This window comes from Macaca fascicularis, chromosome 9 (genome assembly GCF_037993035.2).
Source record: "Macaca fascicularis isolate 582-1 chromosome 9, T2T-MFA8v1.1".
Classification (NCBI taxonomy): Eukaryota; Metazoa; Chordata; class Mammalia; order Primates; family Cercopithecidae; genus Macaca; species Macaca fascicularis.
This window is the reverse complement of record NC_088383.1, coordinates 5,439,124-5,466,669: the sequence shown is the minus strand read 5'-3', so window position 1 is coordinate 5,466,669 and position 27,546 is coordinate 5,439,124. Positions and strand designations below refer to the sequence as shown.

At 38.5% G+C, this 27,546-nt stretch overlaps 1 long non-coding RNA gene and 1 other non-coding gene across 9 annotated transcripts in view; one reads left to right on the top strand and one right to left on the bottom strand.

The window, feature by feature from the left end:
- The window catches only part of LOC102136013 (uncharacterized), a 240,278-nt gene that overhangs the window by 76,177 nt on the left and 136,555 nt on the right, over positions 1–27,546 (top strand). For 3 of the 8 annotated variants that reach the window (XR_012417213.1, XR_012417214.1, XR_012417212.1), the window contains one exon: positions 13,294–16,272. This is a non-coding gene — a long non-coding RNA (uncharacterized lncRNA). Of the gene's footprint in view, positions 1–5,600; positions 5,940–13,293; positions 16,273–16,302; positions 17,724–27,546 lie in introns of those variants that run through there. The other 5 variants (XR_010577803.1, XR_010577804.2, XR_010577801.1 and 2 more) reach the window with 5 other exon arrangements.
- LOC123566967 (U6 spliceosomal RNA) lies at positions 13,210–13,317 on the bottom strand. Its single transcript, XR_006689681.2, has one exon. It is a non-coding gene; the product is annotated as a U6 spliceosomal RNA (small nuclear RNA).

Here is a 27,546-nt window from a genome sequence, read left to right as displayed (position 1 = left end):
GCTCTCAGCCCACCACATCAGGAGACATTCTTGGAATGTTAACTTTAATCGCTGGGCTATTGTCGTGCTATGGCTTGATGGTTTGGATGTATTCCCAAAGCTCATGTGTTGAAACCTTAGTCTCTGAAGCAGCTGTGGAAGAGGTGGGACCTTTAAGAGGTGATTAGGTCATGAGAGCGCTACCATCATGAACTGATTAATACTGTTATTGTGGACGTGGGTTTCTGGTGAAGTTGTAAGTTTGCCTTCCCTTTACTCTCTGTGTCGCGTACTCCCTTGCCCTTCCCTCTTCTGCCGTAGGAACACCCTGACCAGATGCCAAGGTCATGCTCTTGGACTCCTCAGCCTCTAGGACCATGAACCAAACTTCTTTGTAAATTACCCAGATTATGGTCTTCTGTTATAGCAGCACAAAGTGGATTAGGACAGATGGTATCTGTCAGATTTCTACACTGTAAACTCACCTTTTTTCTGTGTCATGAATTAACAATCTTTGGAGAAATACTTTGAGGCTGTTCAAATATCCTGTTCCCATCAGACTTTGTACCAAATGGTTTTAATATTTGCTGATGACTTTGGCCTAAATCAATTATTACTATTGTGCTTGCTAAATGGTGATTTTACTGCTTCCATCATTCCTTTTACATTTATTAGTAGGTATTACATCACAAATAAGGCTTTTCATCTCCACTACCACTCTTTGAAGTTAATTTAATCCTGTATCTTGAAATCAGCATTACAAATGTTAAGCTATGGCAAAACCAGGACAGAATATATATCTGTCATGTAATACATCATGTGGCCTACTGGAAAGAAAACAACCAGAGTTTATTCCTAATTTTACTAATAACTTGGAAAGAATTTTTAACAATATCTTCATGTATTTAATTTTTAGTATTTACACCTACCCAGTAAATATGTTATATCATTTAATATCTAAGTTTTCGTTCAGTTTTAATGGTCTTTAACTCCTGGAAAAATTCTTTCTGTATTTATGTGCCCTTAAGGAGCCAAATAAATTTTTTTCTTCTCAGTCTTATTAATAGCCAAGTTGATTAATTGCAATTGGCTAAAAACGGGCAAAAAAATTCCCTAACCTCATTAACTTATTTTGGATCTCATTAAACTTTTAAATTCTCTTGCTTTCCCTTTCCCTTGTCTATTTCGAGCTTGTTTTCAGCAGTGTTTCTTCTCTGGCAAGCATATTTGGAAAATGCACAGATTGAGCGCCAGTGTGGGAGGAATTATACAGCTAAAAAACATCCCACGAAATGATCATGGGTATTTCAATTTGCCTCAGGATTAATTATAGCCCTATAATCCCCATATCAAGGCAGTCTGTGAGTTAGAGGCTGGGGCTGAGAGAGTTGTCATCCTAGTAATGACATTTAAGGCGAGTGATTTACTAAAACAAAATCTGTACCGATTTCAACCTAAATTTTAAAACAAGTCATCTAAGTACTAAGAAAAATGGTCCCAGACGCATTTCTAGCAAATTCTGTACTATAAATTGTAAGCCTACGAGAAAATGTGGTTGAAAGCTGAGTGCTGACAAAATGTATAACCTAGGGAACCATTTAGGAACGATACTTTTAGCATCATTAGTAATACTTCACAAGAATCCAGAGAGCAGAATAAAACATCATTCTGGGAATAATACAAGGAATATAAAATAGTTAAGCATATATTAAAGGTTTAAAATTTTAATCCCTTAAACATTAATGTATTTGGTTGTTTCTCTTGACATTGTTCAAACAATAAATTACATATGTACAAAACAATTTGTTGCTTTCACGACTGTCATTTTTTAAACTGTAAATTTTACGTCAAAAAGCATTACAGCTTACAATTTCACTGTGATTTTCTTAGAAATAAAATATTCAAAAATATATGATAAATGGTCACTCTGTCTAATCTATCATCTATGTTTGATATGTATATGCATACATGTGCATAAATATATCTCTATAAATATATGAGCATAATAAATCATTTTTATTGAGTATTTCCTTGGAAAGAGGTGCTGAGCACTTAACGTGAATTATGACTTTATATAAATTATGCCCTTTAGTCTTTTTAATATGTGTATGAGATATCTATGATTGTTGGCCCATTTTGAGTCTAGGAAACCAAGTTAAAAAGTGATTAGGTAAGTTGTTCAGAGCCACATCAAACTGTAGAATCCATTAGGATACAGGTTATGTGTGGTCAAATTTCATGTCTTTTGTTCTTAAAATTTATTTAATCAAATGGCTTCATATGGACACATTTCTTTTTTCTTCTTCTAAGGCATATTTATACTATATATATGCAAAATATATAATTTGCATCTGTTTTTACATTTGCATATATCTATACTATACACCCACAAAAAACATTTTGTACATATACATTTAGTGTTTGTTTCTTCAACAGTATGAGGAGCCCAGACGGCCCATGTGGGCTGCCCTGTACACAACTCGATGAAACCATGGAGATATTCTCTAGGGAAAGCCTTGTGCTCTAGGTCACTATGACCTTCAAACTCTATTAGCTCAAGCTTCTAGGAATAGGAAGGAAAACATTTCTCTGTGGTCTATTAAGGTGAAAATGAGAGGGGCTGATCCTACCTCTGTCTTGTGTTTCCCAGTTCTTACTGTGATGTCACTAGCACAATATATTGCTTGTGGATTAGAGATTCAAACAGTATTCCTTAAGACAACAACCCAAAAGCAACAAATGTTGTCTCCTAGCTGGCATTACAATGCAGCCTTCAGTAGGTCTTTATATTATTCCATCAAGCCAGCTGTTCCACAGTGACCAGATACCTGGCAATACCCGTAAATTTCATGTGTGTAAGTCCCCTATTGCACTTTCTATTGCTATAAAATGAGGTATTTGTTAGTAGTAATTAACAAGACTTTTTGAAAGTCGATGAATAGTAATTCTGGTAGAAGTGTTGCAGAAAATGAAGGAAAATCTCTATTAACATATGTAAAACCAAGGACTTCTCTTTTCATAATTAAAAGAATCTGCTGTAATCAACTTACCACCAGGTAGATAGCTGGTTCTTCATGGAATAGTGCTATACAGGATAATTAGTAACCATTTCTCCTTTGAAAGCTGAGCCCTAAGCAGGGGCAATAACCCAACAACCTTGGTGGTAGCATTCTTTTTTGTTGCCCCTACACAAAACCTCTAATCCAGCTGCCATCATCACTTTGTTCATGAACCATTATGTAATTGTGGGTAGCTTTGATTGACAGGTACATTCTGTGTTACCTTTTCCACCTGATTACTGAGAACTCCTCTGCAGAAAATCCCTTCTGTTAAGCATTTGCATGAAACACAAATTTCTTTCCATCCTTCTCCCACTTCCAAAGGGCCAACCAAGCTACCTCTTCCAAAAATCTTCTTGTTGCTAGTTTTCTTATCCTTGCTAAGACTATAGTAACATGACTACCCCATTAATCATGGTCTAGGGGTCACTGTAGATTATTTCAAGTCATTTAACTTTATACACAAAATACACAACCAGATATATAATCTTTAGTTGTACTCTCTGAGAGGCTTTCCTTTCACTACCAGTTTGAGTGCCACTTTTAACTGAAGTTGTATTTGACATTCACTTTCTGCTAGTATCATCATAACATGTAGAGCCATCTCTACAGCAGGGCTTTTCCTTTTCTGTTAACTGATCATTGGAAACTCCCTGTGATGCCAAAGATTGCAACTGGACAAAAGTGGCAATGAAATTCCTCAGTATTTAACTATTTTAGTTCTCATTTAACTTTGGGTTGTTGAATCAGTGTAATGGTTGAGGGAGCAAGAGGCAGTAAAGGGGAAGGCACAGGTATCATGAGAGCACTCAGGCACCAGGCTATGAGGTTTACTTGTGTCTTTAATGTCTGTTCTCAGATTGCATTATACATATGACTTCCATTGAAACTTGGAATTCTGCGGTGCACATGCAACCTTATCATTGCATAAGACGATGCTTACTTCATGATATTGGTTCTAGGATCAAAGTCACTTCAGGTGACATGGCCAGGTGTTCAGTCTTCATTAGAATTGCCAGAAGCAACCCCAAAGAGTACTTGCTGGTAGCAGAGTGCATGGTCTTACACAAAAATCCGGGGGTTATGAGAGCTTCTTAGAAAACCACATAACATCTGTGTCTGTCATGGACATCTCAAATGAAAAGTAGCTTACACTAGACCTTAGAGTCATTTCTAAGAGAAGACTCTTATCATTCCATGCCTCTCTTAAAACTGTCGGTACTACTAGTAAACTGGTTAATGGATTGGTACACAGAATCAAATGCAGTTTGTGTTGCCTCCAAAATCCAGATGCCCCATAAGCATAGCTCCTTATTCTTTCTTCATGAGCTATACAAATTGAAGCAATAGGTGTCTAGTTTTAGAGATAAATTATTGTCATATCCAAGAACTGTGGACACTAGACAATTCACCAGTATTGCAGGTTTCTGAATTTCCTTGAGTTTGATCTTTTGTCCTTGAGCATGCAAGTGCCTTAAAAATATGCAGGGCACTTGCTACTTCCTGTTCAATAGATTCAGTTAGTATAGCTACCATGAACTCAATGGATTGGTGCAATCATCTATGTAGTAAGGCAAACAATGTCCTCCCAAACAATATTATAACACAGAGCAAGAGAACTGACAAACTTCTAAGGTGAGACAATGAAATGCATCTCTGTCAGTGCCATGTAAATGTGAACTGCTTTTGAATACCTTTGCTGATGGGAATTGAAGTATTTACTAGGTCAATAGCCATATACCTGGTATTTATCTAGTAAACGTATGATATCCTGAACCTTGGCTGCAATGGACTTCCCCACCTGTTTATGTTTACAAAAATTTACATTCAGTCTCCAAGATTAGCACCCAGCAAACAAACCATTTAAATATGGATGCTATAAAAACTACAAATGTTGCAGCTTTCCAGTATGTGGTGGTGGCACTAATTCTGCAATTCTATTAAGACACAGTTCCAGTTTTGACTTGCTATTCACATAGGCTGCATCCATTCAGTGGCTTATTTCTGGCTTTTCCTACCCAATACGACTTGCTCCACTGATCCAGAAACCAAGATGAAGATTCTGCAAGTTTCAAAGTCTCCTGATTTGGGTTTGCACTCTCACTGTGAAACATGCTGGACCAAGTCTCTACCTCTCATCTGACCTCTGTGAGCCCCTGCTCTGACCGGTGACTACTGTGTCTTGTTTGGTTTTGACTTTGAGTATTAACATCAGTTCAGAGCTAGTATTTAATATTCATTGAAAAATCATGGCATTTTCTCTATGCATCACACACTGACAGTTTGGTGCATGACAGCCAGTCCCACCGGGAAGGCTTAGAGGAAGAGTCCTAATACATGCCTGTGGCTGTTTTGCAGGGATCTTTGTCAAAGAGACATATAAATGCCTTCGATCAAGGTGCCAGGTCTGTCAAGTGGGTGCTAGTCTGAAAATTCCCACAATGATAATAACTGAGTTAGTTTTCTGCACACTAGACTCAAAATGGTCCTGCTTATATATCTTAACAAAGCTCCCGATTATTTCATTCTTGGGACCTGATTATCAATTTCCCGTCACCACAGACCCTTCCACTTACCGTGGTTAATGCATCTACCTTGCTTCTGATGGAAGAGGAGCCCTGCCTGGCCTTTTCAACGACAAGATTGGGTTATTTCCTTCAGATCCAGGTCCCATGCAGCCTCTTGCAACTTCATCTGCAGGTTACAGAGGACGGCAACCCTTTTTGCAGGATGTTCTTACAGGATGAGACGTAATTCACTTTCAAATGTGCTTCTTTTGACTTGATTATGAGAGGGCTTGTTGACTATGACCTACCACTGAATCCAAACTCCAATAACAAACCTAGGATGTTATTAAAGCTAACTGCTGTTACAGTTAAGTCCTGAATCTTGTGATAAATGCACTGATATGAATAAATTTGAACTAATCCAACATTATGATGCATTTCTTTAGCCTAATACCTTTAGAATATACTGTTATACATTCATTTTAGACTCTTAACTTTCTCAGTATATACTTGTCTATCTGGAGGAGTTGGGATCCAGCTTTCATTATAACATGCAGGAAAATGACCATTTTGAAGACTAAAGATAGATAGATAGATAGATACATACATACATACATATGGTATTATATATACATTGTGTATATATACAGATTATATATATTTTCTGAATCTTATTAGCCATCTCTACAAAATTTTACTAATATTTTTAAAGTTGTTGATTGATAGATCAAGACTAATTATGGGTATATGTCTATACACATAATATAATTATGGGCGTGTGTGTGTGTGTGTGTGTGTGTGTGTATGAGAGAGAGGGAGACATATAACCATATACCTGTGAGCATATGTCTCTCTCACAATGTGTGTATATATATTATGTATATTATATATGCATATATAGTTAATTGATACAGACTATGGTATAGACACAGTTCTTTTTAATTTAAAATTATTAGTAAAATTTTATAGAGGTAGCTAGTAAGATCCAGAAGAGATGTACAATATGTCCAAGTATTCATGAATGTAATCAGTATGGATGGGATTCAGTTTCAGTTCATGCTCAAAACACTGTGCTACTCACCACTAAATGAGTAGTAGTGATCTCATCTGAAAACTGATTTCCTCCATTTTCAACATAAGGATAGGAGCAGATTGTCTCTGACTTACAATCTTAAAGATACATTAAAAACCAAAATATCAACATAAAATTAGCATTAACTGTACTGGACCATAAGTGACAAATTGTCTGAAAAGTGCAGAATTGTTCATAGTGTTTGAAAATAGAAAACTAAAATTCTGATAATAAATGCAACTGTGCCAGCAATGAGAACTATTTAAATCAGAACAAATCTGATGATCCTTCCTAGAATTCGTAGTTGAAACCTCAAGTGTAGAATCCAGCTAAAAGATGGAAAAAATAATCTCTCAAAACCTAAAATATTTGGAAGAGGAAGAAGAGAATTATAACACTGCATCATCACATAATTTCCTAATTTGGCTACTCAGACAATGTAGCAAATCATAGGCAGGTATAGCCAGTCATTAGTTGTCAAAGGAGTCAGTGCAAAAATCTCAAGAAATATTATCCCCAGGTTCAGAAATAAATGTTTAATGCCCTGGGATTATAAATAGCACAAATAGACTCCTCTAGTCTATCTTGTTTTTTGAATTTTTCCATTTTGATAAGGAATTTCAGACTCAGTTTGCTTTTATTCAGCAAAGACTTAAAAAAATGTATACATATTACAAGGCTACGTCAAGAGTCATTGCTCCTATCTCATGGAGACATGTGTCGGGAAATATAGGGTCTCTCTGGAATTCTTGTGAATCATTATATTGATGACATAATCAGAGCGAAGGCTATTGGAAAGCTGTGAAATATTGCATCATATTATCCAAATCAGGAAAAATGAATTCATGCATAAGAGAAGAAAAAATTATCTTAAATGTTAGCAAAATGTTATGAACCATTGAAGCACTTACAAGATAAAAAGGAATGCCGGGCGTGGTGGCTCACGCCTGTAATCCCAGCACTTTGGGAGGTTGAGGCGGGCGGATCACGAGGTCAGGAGATCGAGCCCATCCTGGCTAACACGGTGAAACCCTGTCTCTACTAAAAATGCAAAAAATTAGCCAGGGGTGGTGGCGGGTGCCTGTAGTCCCAGCTACCTGGGAGGCTGAGGCAGGAGAATGGCGTGAACCCGGGAGGCAGAGCTTGCAGTGAGCCAAGGTCGTGCCACTGCACTCCAGTCTGGGCGACAGAGAGAGACTCTGTCTCAAAAAAAAAAAAAAAAAAAAAAAAAAAAAAAAAAAAAAAAAAAAGAAGAAGAAGAAGAAGAAGAAAAAAATGAATTAAGTAAAATAATTTTATTGAGACAGCTTTCCAAAATAAAAGTAAGCAATGTGTGTAAAAGAATTTTTTTCCCCATTTTTAGTAATACTGCTTGAGTTAATAATGAAGTAACTTGAAAAGCAAAGATTTTGTTTAGGAAGCACAACCCCAGAGTCAGGGCAATTAGAAACAGGCACACAGAAGCACATTACATTAGTAGTCATCTCACTAAAATATGACTCACTCTCCATGTAACATTGGTCATCACCATCATATCGCAGTCTACAGGTGATCCCTGCAAGGTCAGAAGCAGACAAGTGGCAAAAGAAGCAATTTGGTGCATGATTTACCTGCATCCCCAAATTGGTCCCATTAAACACAGAAAGTGTAAATAGATTAATTTCTGTAGAGAAGAACATATTCCAGGAACTATACAAAACCAAAGCAAGCAAAACAACAACAACAACAAACAAACAAAAACAACAACAAAAAACTAAAACCTCACCAGGGCCAGGTGATTTCACAGGGGCAATATTCTAATTCCTCATGTATCAGCTAGATTCCATTCCTGAAAAACTGTATCTGCATTACTGTTTAACAGCATACTGGAGGTATTAGTCAATGAAATTAGGCAAGATAAATTAATCAGAGGCATAATAATTGATACAAACAACAAGCAAAACATTCTATATATGCAGATAAAATGATAGTATAACTGCAAAATTCTATATAAGCAATGATAAAACCAACTCAAACAATGAAAGAATTTAGTAAGTATTACAAATAATAGCTTTCATATCACAAAAAATAAGTTTAAAAGATACAACGGTAGAGAGTATACAATTTACAATTTCAATAACGATGGTTCTCCCTTGAAAATAAACTTAATGAATTTGCTAATAAACTTTTTTAAATGTGCAAAAGTAACAGGAAGAAAATTTAAAACTATCCATGAAAAACAGAAATGTAGATTTGAACAAACAGGAAAACACTTCTTATTCTCAAAGAGAAAGACTCAACATTATATACCTGTTAATTCTATGAAACGTTAAGTTGTATTATAAACTTACAATCTCAATAAAAATCAAAAAAAACTTTTTAAAAGTTAGAAAACAGGCTTCTGCTTCATCTAGAATTTTGCTTACAGGAAAAATTAGAGTAGACATACTTTATGTTTCTAAGTGTAATAAAAAATCTTGAAACATATACTTTTTTTTATGTGAAGATTCTAAAGAAGAAATGCAGAGAAGAAATCAGGCAGACCCAGGACCTTGAGAACTGAGGAACATCACAGTGGTGGGTGTATTGATTTGGTTTTATACTTCCATAAAGAACTGCCAGAGACTGAGTATTTTTGCCAAATGCTCATCACCTCAATCTAATCATGAAAAACCATCAGATACATTGAAATTGAGGGACAATCTACAAAATATCTGACCAGTGCTCTTCAAGAGCGTCAAGGTCATGACACACAAATATATCTGAAGAGATTCTCTCAGACCAATGGGACTAAAAAGACAAGAAAACTAGGGGATGGTGAGTTAAGGAGACCAAGGGTAAAGGTGAAAAGATGCGGTTATCTCAGATGAATGTCTAGAAAGTGAATGTAAACCATTAAACAGGTAATAAGTGAAGTTAGTAGCATTATATTGTGTACTGAAAATTTGCTAAGAAAGTAGATGTCTAATACCTTAGTTGTAACTATCTAATGTCTTAGTTATCTGTGTATTCATCCACTAGAATAAAATTTCAATGTGAAAGAATCTAATCTATCATTTTTACTGCTATGCCCCAAATCCTAGAAAGTGAAGGATGTAATAATTACCTATTGAACGTTTTTAATTCATCACAGAAGGTGAATCCACATTTGGTAGCATTGTATACTTGTACATTTAAAAAATAAAAGTGAAAATAGGTGCAGGTACAGGAAGACTTGCAGATTTGGTGACTGAAGAAAAACACAGCTCCCACCTCATGACCTCATGGCAAAGTCATTAACGAATCATAATGTAAGGGAAGAAAAGTAGAAAATTTGGAAAAAGACGTATTATGAAATAGCACGGAAAGCCTGCGAGGGTTAGCTGACTACAATATAACATTGAGTGACCATTTTGTTTTGAAATTTGTGAATATATGGTGACACTTAGCTGCCAAATTTATTGATGTTATGCAGTTTTGGTCGTTATAAGCACAACGAAGGCAGATTTCTGAATCATCTGGGGTTAAAGTGTTTCCAGGAGGAAAAGGAGGGAATGGAAATGAGAATATTTCCAAGGCGACAGATTTATTCAGGCAATATAAACCAGATAATTCAAGAAATAAAGATGGAAGTAATTGATAAAGAGAAAATGAAGGGTGTGTATGAGGCTGCTTTTTTTTTTTTTCTTTTAATGTAGCACTTAAGCAAAGGAAGCAAAGCAGTAAGAGATGATTGTGATTGAAGAATGGGATGACTGGATTTTTCATATAAGAGTGTTAGTGGAGCTGGGCGCGATGGCTCACGCCTGTAATCCCAGGACTTTGGGAGGCTGAGGCGGGTGGATCACGAGGTCAGGAGATCAAGACCATCCTGGCTATCACGGTGAAACCCCGTCTGTACTAAAAAATACAAAAAACTAGCCGGGCGAGGTGGCAGCGCCTATACTCCCAGCTACTCGGGAGGCTGAGGCAGGAGAAAGGCGTGAACCCGGGAGGCGGAGCTTGCAGTGAGCTGAGATAGCACCACTGCACTCCAGCCTGGGCGACAGAGCAAGACTCTGTCTAAAAAAAAAAAAAAAAGAGTGTTAACAAATTCAAATTCAGGTAATTTCTATATGTTGGTGGCTCAGAAATTGTGGAGAAAGTCATGACCGTGAGCACATAAAGGAAGAGATAGTGAACATTTCAGAGAGCCATGGCAAGAGCACTGAAGTCTCTAAGAACGAAACGAAGTGTTGAGACGGTGAATCTAAATCATGAGGGAAATGAGTTTTTGAAGAACAGAAGAAATTAGCTGAAGCTCATTTAATGGCAGAAAAAGTAGAAACTCTGAAAATCTGTACAATCAGATGTCATAACTTCAAAGGAGCAGTAGAAGCATTGGAGATCGTTGTGGAAGGTGACACTGAGCATCAGGGAGGACGGGAGACCCACCTCTGGAACTGAGGTTCTGGGATGCAGGAAAACATGCAGCTTCCTGTAGAAATGGCTACTGAGGAGCCTGAATCTCCATCATGATTCCTGGTTGCAGTCAATGCCAGGAAGTGCAAGGAAATTCTGAGAAGAGGTTGCAGGTATAGGGATTGTGCTGATCTTCAATTAGAGTGTTGCCCCTGGAATTTTCTTGTTAAATTCTACTGCTAAAAGACAATTGTAATGGCAACCCCCCCCCCCCAAAAATCCTCATAGAGAAGCCATGACAGCAGAAAGTAAGGTTAAAGACACACCCAGTCACCACTATTATTCCAGTGCAAGATACAAATCCTGAGAGAAAGTGTCCTAAATGCATCAAAGCGAAAGACCTTCGTTACATGTTCTCTATATATTTTTGGTTCCTTTATAATCTCTGCTTTAAAGCCAAGTAAAGGACAACTTGGTACTTTTATTGTCTGTTACCCTAACACTGCATATGATAAAATAAATATACTCTTTTAGCATTCATGTTTTAATTCATATTAGCCCTATTATAGTGACAGATTGTTCAATGTAGTGGATGAAATGACTCATAGTTAATTAGTGGTGGAAACAGAGTAGAGTTCAACTCCCTCCCTTACCTCACGGCCTTTTAGAACAGTGCCCCAGTCATCATATCTCACTTAAAAATTGAATCGATTTTTACAATTACAACTTAATGGCTCACCTTTGAGTAAACATTCAAAATCAAACTAATTTTTCAATAACTACAGTAACTCTAGTTAGAATTAACTAGAATTATTATAGTTATTAAAGCTGTCAGAGATAATTAAAATTTCTGGTATAAATGTCTAATTTGCTTCTCATATGCATGATATTGCTTTAATACTTTAACCACTAGTAAAATTCTGATAGCCCCAAGGGCTAAGATTCAGGTTGAAAAATTACTGAGGAAGTGAGCCACCAAAGAGAATTTGGCAACGATTGGTTGGTGCGAAAGTTGTTGCGGTTTTGCCATTAAAAAGTAATGGCAAAAAAAAAAAAAAAAAATGCAGTTACTTTTGCACCAACCTATAGAACCGGGTTATTGAGTGGATGCTGAGTGCTTCTTAAGCATCTGAATCCACTCATTCAACGTGTACCTATGGAGCATCTGCTTGGTGCCGGGTCTGGTGCAGGCAATCGGAATTCATCTGCATTTGGATCAAAGACCCCTGCCCTCAAGCAGTTCATTTTTAGCGGGTCAGGAGAGGACCCAGGGGAACCCTGATAACAAGTTCTGAATATTTTAGGAAAATGACAGGACACATTAGAAGGTGGCCAGCGATGTGTGAAAAAGACAACACCGAGCCAAGAACGCAGATGGGGGAGAAACCGATGAGGTGCGAAGGAGGATTTTGCACGGCGTATTCAGGATAGGTCTTACTGAGCGCTCGAGGTTTTAGCAAAGAGTTGTGTGATAAAGTGGCCGACTTCAGTTTTTGCTGCTTGAAAACATTTAAGCCTCAGTGGCCAAATGTTGGTCCTGGGCCTCTGGTCAGCTTGTCCCACATCTGGACAAGCTGAGAAGAAAGCCCAAGGGCTCCCACTTTCACACTGGCGGGAGATTCAGATCACGCAAGCCCGCATTCTGGGCACCTTTACCCAGCTCCACCCACCTGCTCACCACAGTAAAGCTCCCAGCTATGCACCTGTCCTTGCTCTTTCCACTCGGTTTGAGACCTGCTTAAGAGGTTCGCCCTGTTCTGCCATTATGTAAATACACCTTGTTACACTGTCTTGGGGTGTGTGTGTGTGTGTGTGTGTGTGTGTGTGTGTGTGTGATCATTGCTCTCAACATTGAACTACATTTTGGGGCTGCGAGTCCACCCTGTCTTTGCAGGGGTTCTTAACAAGGGGACCGCTAGGGGGCGAAGTACCTGGCACATTCCTGGAACAGTGCAAATTGGCATCCGCCTGAAGTGAGGGGAAACATAACTAGAGAAAGAATCAGATTGTAAATAATGGGGGTGGGGGTTTTAGATCACAAGAAGCTTTATGGCTTTTTTAAAAAATATAGATTTTACTTTGAATGGAATAAACAACCATTGCAGGGCTTTGAGCAAAGGATGGGCATGATTTGCTTTTGTTTATTTACAGTAGCTGAATTGAGATATCATTCACATGCCATAAAATTTATTATTTTCAGTGCCTACAATTCAATGGCTTTTAGTATATTCATAAACATATGGAATGTCACATGAATTTCCATGTCGTGCTTACGCAGGGGCCAAGTTCCTCTTCTCTGTGTGTGTTCCGGTTTTAGCAGATGTGCTGTGGAAGCGAGCACCTGAGCTTGACTTGCGAGGCGACCCTCTCGCCGCCGCTGGGTTGAGAATAGCCAGAAGGAGCCAGGCTGCGGAGGAGCAGGGGACCTGGAGGGTGCGCCTGTGAATCCAGTGACAAAGCACGGTGTTTGCAGCTGCGATGGTGAGTAGCAGGGACATGGTAACAATCCATGGGGTTCTGGGTCTTCCAAAGGCAGAGACAACAGGATTTCCTGATGGGTTGGGTGTTGCAAGTGCTGTTTGTTCTGTTCAAAATTAGGACGTCCTAGACAGGAAACGGGAACTGAAAGGGCAGCCAGTTCCCGCCCACAGACACAGAAAAAGGAAGAGCTGTTTTCTGCTTCTAGTGACAGGAGACACCTGATGTGGTGCAGATTTTGTGAAACGAAGGAAGGTCTCCAACTTCCAGGCCCGAAGTCCCTAAACATACATAGAGTCCAGGGGTAGAGCCACTAAATTTCCCTGAGAGAGAGCACCACCAGCCCAAGAACCAAATAGAGACTATGTCCACAGCAGCCACTCAGGACAAAGGGAAGTAACAGACAGACGTCCAAAAACCAGTACATAGTGATGACCAAATAAACGGAAGGCTACACACTGTTTTAGGAATTTGTACTGTGTTACTGCATTGCTGCTGTATTTTGCTTTTCTCTCCTTCTCTGTTGCTCTCTATTTTTCTGTCTCTCCATTCTTCTCTATATTTCTCTCCATTTCTCCCTTTCTATTCCTTCTTGCTGTCTCTCTCTGTATCTGTCTCTCTCCATTTCTCTCTTTCTATCTCTCTCTATATTTCTTCCTGTCTATTCTCTCCCGTCCAGCTTTCTCTCTTTCCCTCTGTGTGTGTATGTGTGTATCTGCTTGTATGTCTCTGTTTCTTTCTCTTTCTATATATATTTCTTTCTCTCTCTTAATTGTTAAAGCACTTCTTTGAAGGCTGTCTAACATTGTCTTGGCTCAGTAAAAAACACAGGAGAGTTTCCACACCACAGTAGGTATTGGTGGGAGGCTCAGAGCTCCTGGATTATCTGTCTGGCCATGGCAGCGCCAGGTTTGCATGGTGCCATATACCCCCAGGAGTTACTGAAATGGTAATGAGGTTGGGAAGTGTAAAAACAAGAAGGAAAATTTGAGGACAACCAAGGTGGACAACCTCCCCACTGCAAGATTTTTTTTTAGAGCTTTTGATTACCAGAGGCCTTATTTTATATCGCAATTAAGAAGACTCGAAAAGTACCTCATCAAACAAGCTTGCATAAATGAAAGCACTGGGGAGCCAACTGGGTACAGTTAATTTTATTTACACTCTCTCTCCACTCTGGCTTTATTTATCGCCAAGCAGCTGGAAGGGTAGAATCCACCGGAGGGTAAATCACTAGTTCTGTGTGAACGGGAATGTCTTTCCAGTACATTGTTCAAAAATAGATCACAAGTGAGATTGACACAATTCAGAGTAGCTTGTTTTCCTCCTTAAATGTCATGGTAATGCGCTCCTGTCTCGACAAAGCCCAGGTTGCACAGCCGTGCACAAAGGCCGGGGTTCTCAAGTTCCTCTGGCTCCTACTTGAGGAAATGCTGTGTTCAAATCCAGAAGGAAAATGCCAGGGTTGAAGTTCAGATGCAAAAAAACACCAATTAGAAAAAACAATCTGCTCAGCCCATTATATCCGGTTTAACAACCATCCTTTATTATTTGGGGACATTAAAACTAAAAGGGTCGTTGATGCTGTTATGGAATATTAGATTTTTAAATCCTCCACACACTCAAGACTTCATTGCCTCTTGCCAAAACACAGTCATCCTGCACTGAAACAGAGTTGATCTTTGAAGGTTGATGAAATACACAGGACTGGCTGCATTCCACTGGAGAAGATGCCTTATAAGGTGAACAGAACCCAGGGTTTGTCAAAGATGTTATGATATACTGGGGCTGCTGATATAAGAATATATGGAGTAAGAATTGAGACATAAATTATGGATTTTAAAACTTCTTGAATTTTTTTAAGATCTATAGATCACGCATAAAAGTATACTTAAAAGTAAGATAGAGAGAATGACAGCTATCGTCATTCCACATCTTCTCAAAGTAAAGATTCTAACATAAATCTTCTGGGACCACAAGCATTTTCAAATGCACACAAAAACAATTGTAATCAGTTCCCAATAATATGAAAATAAATCAGAGTGAAGATTCCTTGGGAGATGTGTTGAGGGGTTGATAAAGTGTTGATATTTAGATACAATGTGTTGTAGATTTTTTTCTGTATTTGCATTGTGTTGCGCGCTACTTATCAAACATAAATCAATTTCAGTTTCTCTAAGACAAATATGAAATTTCTGGTAGCCATTTCTAATAGAAAAGAGATCCCACCTGTCTCCCCTTTCAGAAAAGCTTGAATGGACCTGCCCAGATCAAAGTAGGATTTTTTTTCCCTTCTTTGAGCTTTGCTTTTTGTGTTGGTTTGTATTTACTTATTTATTTATTTTCTCATTCTGAGGTGACTTTTCTGCTTGGAGGAACTGCTACAAAGGAGTATTTTATCTTAAATTGCATTTAGACTTGGTTTTAAGAAGAACTAATGACATGAGTACTAAACGTTAGAATTGGTACACACTAGTAAGTTATACTCCCATAAAGGTGTTGAATTATGAGTTTTAAGCAGGTTTGATGTGTACCCAAATCTTCAGATTGTTGTATTCATTGTTAGAGCATTTGAGTGTTTCCTTAATAAAAGAGTTTATAACAGAGACAATTTAGTACATATGTTTCTAATTTACTCACACTTAGCTCATTGAAGCCTGATTTTGTAGAAGAAATATCACGTCCAAGAAGACACGGGGAGGCACTTTTCTTGGAAAAAGGAAGTAATGTTCTTTTATTTTATAGTTCACAAATGGACTTCTAAAGATTTGAATGTATTTCAAATGTATGAAATTACAAAGTTCATGCATGTCCTAAATTTGGCCAGTCGTTCTTTTGTTTCTATTAGAATGATGTCACAGTGTGGGACTCAAGGCAGAGAATCAACCAAACCTCTCCACCGAAGAAGCAGAAATTGAACTTCCAGTATTCCTTTCTCTTGCAACTCCCTCAGATTGAAGCCAAATCGCCTGCGCGCAGACATTGTCGATCCATGATGTCATACTTCCCAGTAATTAAAAAACCAAGTTACAGCCCTGAGCAAATTTAGTAGTTTTTACAATTCATTTTAATGCTTTTTTTCAGAGATTTTATTGTTCTATAGAATCCTATCAACTCTCAGTAAATAGTAGGTTTAACTTTTGGAAGCTCTGTTTTGGAAGCTAAATGACGCATTCCCTTCTGGATTATTGGAGAGAGAACGTGATGTTGAGTTCAAAGGCTTGGAAGCCACAGACCTAGGTGCTTCCCACATTCTCAGCTCTGTGATCTAGTACAGAATATTTTGTCTCTGTGTTTCAGTTGCTTCAACTATAAAATGAGGGGTAAAACTCACTTGTAATTTTGGTGAAATGAAGTAAAAGAGAGTATGCCTGCAAAACAAGGAACAGCAGTGGGCATTCCTAGTCCCTCAGCAAATGCCAGTTTCCTTCTTTCTTATTTCATCTCACAAGGAATCTCCCTATAATGAGTTTTGCCAGATAACAAAAACCTACTTTTAATAACATTTCGGGGAGTAACATTTCTATGGCAACTGAGATTTATCATCTCATTTGAGAATTTAAAGCGTCCAATGGATAGTGAAACTACATTTTGAACTAGAATTTAAGCATATTTAATTAAAGTTTTAATCATACATTATAGACCTTTGGCCTCTCTACAAAAAAGAGGAAAATTGGAGGGCGTCTTGCCACACTCTTCTGTTTCTCTCTCCCTTGCCGTTCCTATTATCACGGCCATTCCCCTAAGCATCGTATGAGTCCTGAGAGCACACAACGGAGGCTAAGTGCTGCTCCAACCGGAGCCACTGCTGGGACGGCCACGGCGTGGTTGTTGAGTCCAGCACAAATAATTTTTTTGAAAGAGACAAGATTGGAAAGGGTGTGTGTGGATGCCCATATGTATGGTAAATTTTAAAACTGTGTTTTCCTAATACTTCCACGTTTCCACAATAAGGCCGTGTGCACCCTGCCCAGGTGACCAGGCACCTGCCCAGCATGGTGGGGTGCTTCCTGGTATTATCTCCCCTTCTTGCCCTCCCACACTGGGACCTAGTGACACTCAAAAGCATGATAAAACCTCTCAGGCCTTTTCGGTGTTGCACTTCACCTGACCCCCAATAAAGTGACTTACCCACAGGTTCTCCCTCTCCCTGCGTCCCTCTCTGTGTGTGTCTCTCTCTCTTTCTCTGTCTGTCTCCCTGTTTGTCTGTCTCTTTTTCTATGTCTCTCCCTCTGTCTATGTGTCTCTCACTCCCTGTCTCTGTGTGTCTCTCTCACTCTGTCTGTGTGTCTCTCACTCTCTGTCTGTGTGTCTCTCACTCTGTCTGTGTGTCTCTCACTCTGTCTGTGTGTCTCTCACTCTGTCTGTGTGTCTCTCACTCTGTCTGTGTGTCTCTCACTCTGTCTGTGTGTCTCTCACTCTCTGTCTCTCTCTCTGTGTCTATCTCCGTGTCTCTTTGCATCTCTCACTCTCTCTCTCTCTGTCTCTCCCTCTCTGTGTCCCTCTCTCAGACACCCTCTTTTCCTCTCCCTGTCTCCCTCTCTGTCTCTGTCTCTCCCTGTCTCTCTCCCAGCCTCACAGGCTTGGTGCCTCCCTACCCTGGGCATTCGTCCTGTCTGGGCCCTGTGAGTGTGTCCTGCCCCATCCCTGTCTCTGGCCTTGAGTGGGGACCCTAGTTCCATGCTCCTCTGAGTGTAACTTCCTGGACTGTGTTGAAGGATCCTTAAAGCCCCCACGTGGGCTCCTCTCCCATCTACCCCACACCATAACTTAACACAGTGTAAAATCCACCCTAGTGTCTACATTCTGGACCCTCTGAACCTAAGGCTTCACTGATATGAGCCATAGTCCTGGTGGACATTGTTCTTGTTGTTCTGAGGAGGCACAGGGAAGTGGTACCCCAGGCACAAACCACAGAACTGGGCTCCCTCATCCTAGATATGAGCTGCTGTCTCCCACTGTCTCTGTCGCTCTCTGAGGGGCCTCCTAAGCTGCTGCCTGGCCCCACTGCTGCAGCACAAACGCCTCCGCTGGGGCCACCTTCCGCCCTGTGTCCTGGTCTTCTGCAGGCCTGTGCTCTGATGGCCACACACTGCTCTCCACATTTGGAATTACTTCAGATGGGAGATTTTGCTTCTCTTCTCCTCCAGCCTCCAACCTCCATGTACTCAGCCACCGTCTCTCTCTCCATCTCAGAGGACTAAGCTCGGTCCATGCTGCTTGGAGAAGGCAGCATGGCCCAGCCACACAAAGCCTGGCCATGGCTGCACACACCTCAAAGGGAAATCTGCCTCTTATTAGCTATGTGCCTGCAGGTGACTTACCAGAACATCCTGGCACACACTTCCTTCTCTGTAGGATGATGAACACGACCTGCCTCCAGCCAAGGGTGGCCATGGACATGACAATTACACATGGTTTAAGATTGTTTCTCACCTGTATGCTTCTGTTCTGCTCTTGGTTCTTATATGTCTACCATTTCCTACTACATAAGTGGCCTTTGTTAAAAATATGTTCTAACTTGCAGCTAATAGTATTCAACTTTATAAATCAATGTGGAAAATCCCAGCTAAGACAGCTGTCTACACAAGTGACCTGGAACAGACCTTGCAAATGCAACATTACATATAGAGACAGTGCTTCCAGTCTGTCCTACTCATGCTCTGGGCAAAAACCCACGTGCCAATTGTTACTCACATGACAGGGACTACCTCTGACAATACTTGGAGGGACTTGTTCCCTCAAACAGGAAAATTGCGAATGATTGAACAGTCAGTAAGCAAATTCCCAATCTCTAGTAGGAAAATTATAAAACTAAGACATTACAGAGGAGCTTGGAAAGTAGTTTTCATTCTCCCTTCAATGTGGAATGGATTAGAGTATACTTGGGCAGGAGTAGTTTAAAAAGAATCACCTCTTTGGTCCCATTGATATCTACATTTGTGTGTTCCATGTACACTCCCATGGGTTCCACGTTCCTTTAGACTCCCTTTAGACTACTTGTTCCTTTAGACGCCCTTCCTTTAGACTAGGTTGTGACATCCTATTTGTGTGGAGCTCTATTAGTATTTCTGGGTTTTTGCTTTTTATTTATTTATCTATTTATTTATTGAGATGGAGTCACGCTCTGTCACTCAGGCTAGAGTGCAATGGTGCACTCTTGGCTCACTGCAACCTCCACCTCCCGGGTTCAAGTGATTCTCCCACCTCAGCCTCCCTAGTAGCTGGGATTACAGGCACCTGTCATCATGCTGGCTAACTTTTATAGAGATGGAATTGCACTATGTTGGCTAGGCTGGTCTTGAACCCCTGACCTTGAGTGATCTGCCTGCCTCAGCCTCCCAAACTGCTGGGATTACAGGCATGAGCCACCGCGCCCAGCCAGCTTCTTAAATTTTTAAGAGCAGTTTCAACCCATTCTTTCACAATAGTAAATTGGAATGAGAGACATTAATCAATTTTTTTTCTGCCAGTCATCTTGTTTACTCATTACCTTCTCTTCTTTCCTCTTACGCTTTGTCTCTGTAAGAATTCTTTTCTTCCGTCTTCTTGCTCACAGCTTCTGTTTAGCTACAGCAGTGATGAGGGGATAGGTGAAGAACTGAAATGGCAGATTCCAGTTTTTATTATTGCTGTTTCTCAATTATCACAACAACTAAACGAAACAACAAAATCACATAAATTGTTTAGAACAGGAGTTCTCAACCTCAGCACCATTGACACCGTGGGCAGGATCATTCTTTGTTGAGAGGGGGCTATCTTGTGCCTTGGAGGATGTTTAACAGCATCCCAGGCCTCCCCCAACCAGATGCCTGTAACAAGCCCTCAACCATCATGAAAGTCAAAAAGTCTCCAGGCATTGCCAAATGTACCCTGTAGGGGCAAAATCAGCCTCAGTTGAGACCCACTGGTTTAGAATCAGTATCTTTTCATAAAGCAATGATATTCAGCAAAGGCATTTTCAGATGGAGTTACTTGAACTGCTAGGTATTAAACAGTATCTAAAATAATTTATTACAATAGTAACTACAATAAGAGCTCCCCTATTTGGGGTACTTACAATGCACAAGACAACATCTTGAATTCTGCACATTTATAATCTAATTTCACCCCTAAATGACACTGAATACCTCTATGAGGCTTGCATAAACCTAGGCATAATGCACAAACACATTTAGAGTCTCCATTTCTGTTGCCTCATGGTCACACTGGTATTCATTGACATAGCCTCAACTTTCCTCACACTATTCAGCATCAATTGTTTCATTTTTAAATACTTTTAACTACTGATTTATAGTAGAGTGGATAGTCATTAAAACATAGTTACCTGAAATTTCCTTCCTTAAAAATAATCTTGTTGTTTTATTTTTCTGTATCCTTCTCAGTGCTGGAAAACATATTTTTGTTTGTTTGTTTTTGAGACAAAGTCTCACTCTGTTGCCCAGGTTGGAGTGTAGTGGCATCATCTTGGCTCACTGCAACCTCTGCCTCCCGGGTTCAAGCGACTCTCATGTGTTGGCCTGCTGAGTAACTGGGATTACTGGCACCTGCCACCACACCTGACTAATATTTGTAATTTTAGTAGAGACAGGGTTTCACCATGTTGATCAGGCTGGTCTCGAACTCCCGACTTCAGGTGATACACCTGCCTCAGTGTCCCAGAGTGCTGGGATTACAGGCATGAGCCACTGCACCCAACCTGGGCAACACATTTAGTTGATTCTCTTTTCAGTGTTCTAAAGTGATCATATTGTGTATATAAGAGCATCCTGACCATGTAAACTGTCACTTTGGGAGTAAAGCGACTATGAGGGTTGCCTTGGTCTATGGAATCATTAGTAGAAAGATACTTCTTCATTATACAAGTTTTCTTCTTCACTGATGAAAACTGAATTTTAGAATTCATTGCAGGATTGTCGAAGAAAGAAATGCACAATGTATACAATTCCTGTTTTATATGTCATGTGGCTCATTCTACATGCAATAAAATATATTTTTATTTTCATTAAAAAAATCACATTTATCTAAAATCATTCCTCCAGAATTGGGTCATGTTACAAAAAATGTTGTGAGTGACTTGTCCAGCTAAGAGTGGGAAACTCATAATTCATTGTCAAGCCACTGATACACTGGTGGAAGCTGAAATTAAAACTGTCTGAAGACAGATTGACACTCAAGGCCAAGTCTCTACCATTGCCTGCAATTGATGATAGAATTTAACTGGACAGGCTCATCTGGACATGTTGAAAAATTATTTCATATCCTGAACTCAAATGATTAATAAGTATTTTATTCCTTTCAATAAATCACCGACATATTGAAGGTATATGAACAGGCTTTTCTATGTCCAAAGTGCATCAATAAAGAATTTTCTGTATGTTAAGAAAAAAGTGGCTCACAAGTTGTAAATGTTAAACATGCCACTGAATTCCTAAAGGAAGATACAAGAGCTGTCTTCTCCATCAAAGCTACTGGACTTCCTTGTGTTGTAATAATCATGATAATTAGGACCTATTTCCAGTGTGTTGTGCCTATCTGCCTTCTCAGTCACTGTCTAGAAAGATATAAAACTTTTGAATAAACAATAAATATTTTCAACCATGGGTTTCATGAACCAATTAAAACTGTACCCAAAGCCAGTAATATACATAGCAGTTTCTGGCCTTACATTTTACAAGGAAGAATAAAGAGTACCATAGACATATTTCTGCTTTGAGTGTGACACGCACTGGACAGGGTTGCACCATTCATTTCCCAAAGTAACCTCAAGTGAAGGACTTGATAATATAATAAACAATATTAAACAAGAAAGTTATTTTAAAAAAAGAACAAACTTCACAGAGATTATGGATGTTCCTATAAGCCCATGGACGTTCCTCTGCACAAACACAATTTGTAATGACTATTGGTCAATAATTCTATATTAAATTGAAGTAGTAATATTTAATAATGTGTAATAAATTGCATATTTTAACAGTCTTCTGTATATCAGATATTTTGCTGAACACTTAGAGATAAGACAGCCATAATATCTCATCCCTCATGGGATCTTCATTTGCCTTAATAGATAACCAAAATATTGGATTTTTTACCATCCTCTAACATAAAATAGATAAGACAAAGGATAAAACCTAGTCATCATTAAATGTATTGAGACAATAGTGCAAAAGTTCTGTCACGTATTCATTTAATAAAAACAATTGCAGGCCTGGCGCGGTGGCTCAAGCCTGTAATCCCAGCACTTTGGGAGGCCGAGGCGGGTGGATCACGAGGTCAGGAGATCGAGACCATCCTGGCTAACAGGGTGAAACCCCGTCTCTACTAAAAATACAAAAAACTAGCCGGGCGCGGTGGCGGGCGTCTGTAGTCCCAGCTACTCGGAGGCTGAGGCGGGAGAATGGCGGGAACCCGGGAGGCGGAGCTTGCAGTGAGCCGAGATCGCGCCACTGCACTCCAGCCTGGGCGACAGAGCGAGACTCCGTCTCAAAAAAACAAACAAACAAACAAAAAACAATTGCAAAGCTTCCAAAACTATCTACGTACTCTTTGCTGCGGCTGTCACTAGGTTTAGAATGTTAAAGAAATCAGACAAGTTCTTCTTTGCTCTCATGGATTATCTATTCTATATTGAGAAGACAAACCTGAATATGCACACAAGTGTGCAGGATGATCAGCGTGTGACATCGTGATAGTGCAGACAGAGTCTCAGCTGGGCATCGCTTGGCAGCTGTTTTATGTGGCACAGGTAAGAGATGAGAGCTGTTAGGTTTTGCATTTGCTAAACACAAACACAAAACCTGGTGGAACGCAAACTAAAAAAAATTGCCTGCCAATCCTGCATTCCATTACAATTTAAAAATAAAACACTGGCTAGACTGGCACACAGTAATGAAGATAAGTTATCAACAGAGGTCTGTGTTTGTTGGCCAACTGCTTGGGCCACATCCTCTCCATTGTAATTAGTCTCACCAGAAGCACGTAAACCTGGGCCTGTCCTTTGGCCTTCCCCTAAGGCTCATTACCAGACCTGAGAGGTGCCATCTAAGAGAAAAAGAGTTCACAGGTCAAATGACCGTAGTGCTGAGATTACAACTGTGACCAAATGACAACAAATGAAGCAACATATAACATGTAAACCTGAATTGTTGTAATTGACAAGAATTTTAAAATTAAAACAAAATCTTTAAAAGGATAAAGGAGGATTTTTTTAATCTGAAAAAGAAACAAGAAATAATAATCCATCAAATAGAACTATTAAGTATAATGTGTAGTAGTTGAAATGAAATAAACAAACACTGAAGAAAAACAAGTAAGACGAGCACAGCTGAAGAATGATGGAGTAGAAAGATTCAACTGAGGAATCCTCGGATAAAACAGCAGAAAAGGGTAAACATTGACATGCAGAAACGTCCACATCTGGATAACAGGAGTCCTATAAAACAAGAGAAACTAAAAGAGAAGAGGACATATTTAAAGGAAGCATGATGAAAAGTTTTATGTTTTACAACAGCGGTGTTCAAACTTGAAACAAGGTGCCCACATCACTTAGAGGCAGATGGGACTGCCAGGCCTAGAGATTCTCACTCAGTGGATCTGGTGTGGGGAAGGAGAGTGTGATTACAACAAAGCTGAAGATGCTAGAGACCAACTTTGAAAACCACTGTTTGAAAGAAAAAAGGAAGTCATTTGATTAAATGTAGTACAGAGAATTGAAAAAACTGCACATGTAAACTTTCTAATAAAGTGAGGAATATGTGCTGCAAGGATCATTTAAATGCACTCGAAGATACAGAGCAGACTGCCTGCAAAGGGAAAAGTCATGTTGATATCACTAGATGCAAGAAAACAATTAAGTCGTATTTTAAAATTAACTTGGAAAATGTAAAATTTTGAATCTGTAATGTTTTAGCTAACCAAATTGTTATGTAAAATAAAGCCAGAGCACTTATGTTCTCAGCCAAACCTTTGAAATATCACTTTTTAAAATCAATTTGAGAAACATTTTCGAAGACATTTTCAAATAAAAGGAAAAATAAATTCATAAGAATTTAGCCAAAAAAATACAAAAAATAAGATTAATTAAATTTATTAAAATCTATCTTTTTGTCTAAAGAAGAGGTAGATTAAAAAAATGTATTTACAACACCTGCAATGGTTAAATTTATGTCAGCTTGACTGGGCTTTGGTGCCCAGTTGTTTGGATAAACACTAGACTAGATATTGCTGTGAAGGTTTTTGTTTTTGTTTTTTAAATGTGATTAACATTTATAATCAGTAGGCAAAGTAAAGCAGCTTAGCCTTCATAATGTGGTTGTGACTTACGAAGTCAGTTTAAGGACTTAAGAATGATAATTGAGATTTCCTAAAGGAGGAATTCTGTCTCAAGATTGCATCATTGAAAGCCTGTCTGAGTTTCCATCCTGCCTGGCCTGCCCTGCAGAATTTAGGACTCAAGAAGGCAACATCAACTCTTGCCTAAATTTCCAGCCTACCAAGCTATAGACTTCATAGCCAATTCCCTTAAACAAATGGCAAATCTCTATCATCTGTCTATTATCTATCTATCTATCTATCTATCTATCTATCTATCTATCTATCTATCTATCTGCTTAGCTACCTACCTATGCGAAGGGACCTAGCAATTCTGAAGGAGTTAGAAAAAGAAACCTAGGTATAGCCACGTGGTATGGGATTATGTGTGTGTGGATGAAATAAATTTGACATGAGAACACACTAGGGTATTTGTAATGAAGGAAAAATATACATAACAATATATCTCCAAAATTCTAAGGATATGTAAGCCTCAATATAGTTTTTATGTTAAAGGTAAACAAGAATAAAAATAGGTCCTATGACTTTTAAACTAAAGGAAAAAGATGTATCCAATACAAAGTTAAAAAGAAGACAGAATAAGAAAGAACATCCAATGCAAAATATAAAGTAGGTGAGAAACATATGTCTCAATATAACAACGAAAAATCAGGTTTGATTTTTAAAATCCACCAATATTTGACATAATGGAAGCAAACAAGTAACACTGAAAGCTAAAGAACAAAAAATATTACATATTGGTAAAAAAATAGATCCAAAGACATAATCACTTTAAACATCAATACATGTACCAATATTTACAAGACCTGAGAGACTCATAGAAAAAGGCAGAAAAATAACAAATGTAATTTATGATACTCTTCCCTTAAAAGCTTATAGATTAAGAAGACAAAAATAAGCAAAAATGTAGAATATATACATAACATAATTTATAAACTTGAACTATTGTGACTGTATAAATAGGCATATATGTAAAATTCTAGAGGTCACAAATAAAAAAAGTTTCCGTACATTTATAAAAACTAGTCATGTAATAACCACAAAGCAACTTTCCAAAAAACTCCAATAAGTCAGTAACATGACTCAGTTTTAAATAAAAGGTAGCTTAAACATTTTCAAATGACTCAAAAAAACAATGTTATTAAATTACCATTGGATTCAAAGGAAATCAAAAGAAAAATTATAGCATATTTAATATGGACTAATAATGAAACACTATGTGTCCAAATATAAGTGAAAGTAGAAGTAAAGGTAAGCTGATACCTCTAAATGTATTTTATCAGGACTCAAAAACTCATCTTTTCAGAAAAAGAGAGGATATATCAATAAATGAAGCAAATAGTGGAAAAAGAGAAATAACATCAAAAACAAAATTGGAAACAATGAAAATAAAATAATACAACAATATATTTAACACAGCAATTACATAGATAAACATTTTAATATATGTAGGTAAAAATTGTTTAGGAAGACATTGAAGCTTGCATAAACTAATAAAAGTATACATACATTGATATGCTAATCAAAACATTACTTCTCCCCAAAGCCTCAGAATCCCACGTTACTTTGAAACAATCCCAGAATTAGAGAAAAACTGAAAGGATACCAAAAAAAGTCCTTTTTCTACCCTGAACCATCTGCGATAAAGTTGTCAGCTGGGAGCCCATCACCACCAAATACTTTAGTATCTTTTTCCTACAAGCAAGGGCATCCTCCTAGATAACCTCACTACTCATAATCCTCAAAGTCAGGAAGTCAGCATTGATGCATTACTGTACCTAACCCTCAGGCCCAATTTCTCCAATTGTTTCAATGTTTATCATAGTAAAAGGAGCCAGCTCAGAATCACAGGTTGATTTTAGTTAATCATTTCTCTTTAGGCTTCTTTGGTCTGGACGAGTTCCTCATACTTCCCTTGATTTTCTTGATTTTGATGATCTGAAGTTGACTGCAGCATGACAGTTTTCCAGGGTTTCTTTGGTTACTGCATATCTTGCAAGGAAAGACACTGACTACTTTTGTTCCAGACTATCATTTTAAAGATGATTGTTTAGCAAATAGTTTTGGAAGATAAATAGAGTTTCTCCCTCGGGACATACTTACTGCCCATTGTACTGCAATTCCTTTTGCATCAACCTAATAAAAGATTCAGGTTCCCTGAGCTCTGGGTTCCTCTACGGTAACGCAACCTGCTGCATGACCAGGTGTTACTGGTCTTGTTTGTACTGCTTTATGGGAAATGATATTAGGAAACCAATGCAAAAACTGGTTCTCTTACTCCTGTGACTGCTGTGTGTAATGAAGTCTTTGTCTCTGGCCTAAGAGTCCTAACGTCTTCTGCCGGCATCCATCACATTGTAGCAAGCTAAAATTTTAGCTTTTAAGCAGAGTTAAATCTCAGACCCTCACAGTTCTTAGAACTCAGAGGCCAATTCTTTGGTAGGGCATCCCTCGATTTGATTTTGACAGGTATTTTCTCACGATTAGATTTAGGAAATCCCTTAATTTGGTTACATATCATAAAACTGTCATATGCAAAACTTCTGACGTATTTCTTTATGACTAGAAACTAGACAAAAATGTTCACAATCACTTCTGCTATGCTGGAAAGAAAGAATTACAATAGTTATTCTTTGTGGATGATCAGATCATCCACAAAGCCAAAAAATCAATTATTAATATTAGAATAAACACAATAGTTTATCAAGGTCACTTTACAATGACCAATTTACAAAAACTAATAATACTTATCTTCACTAAC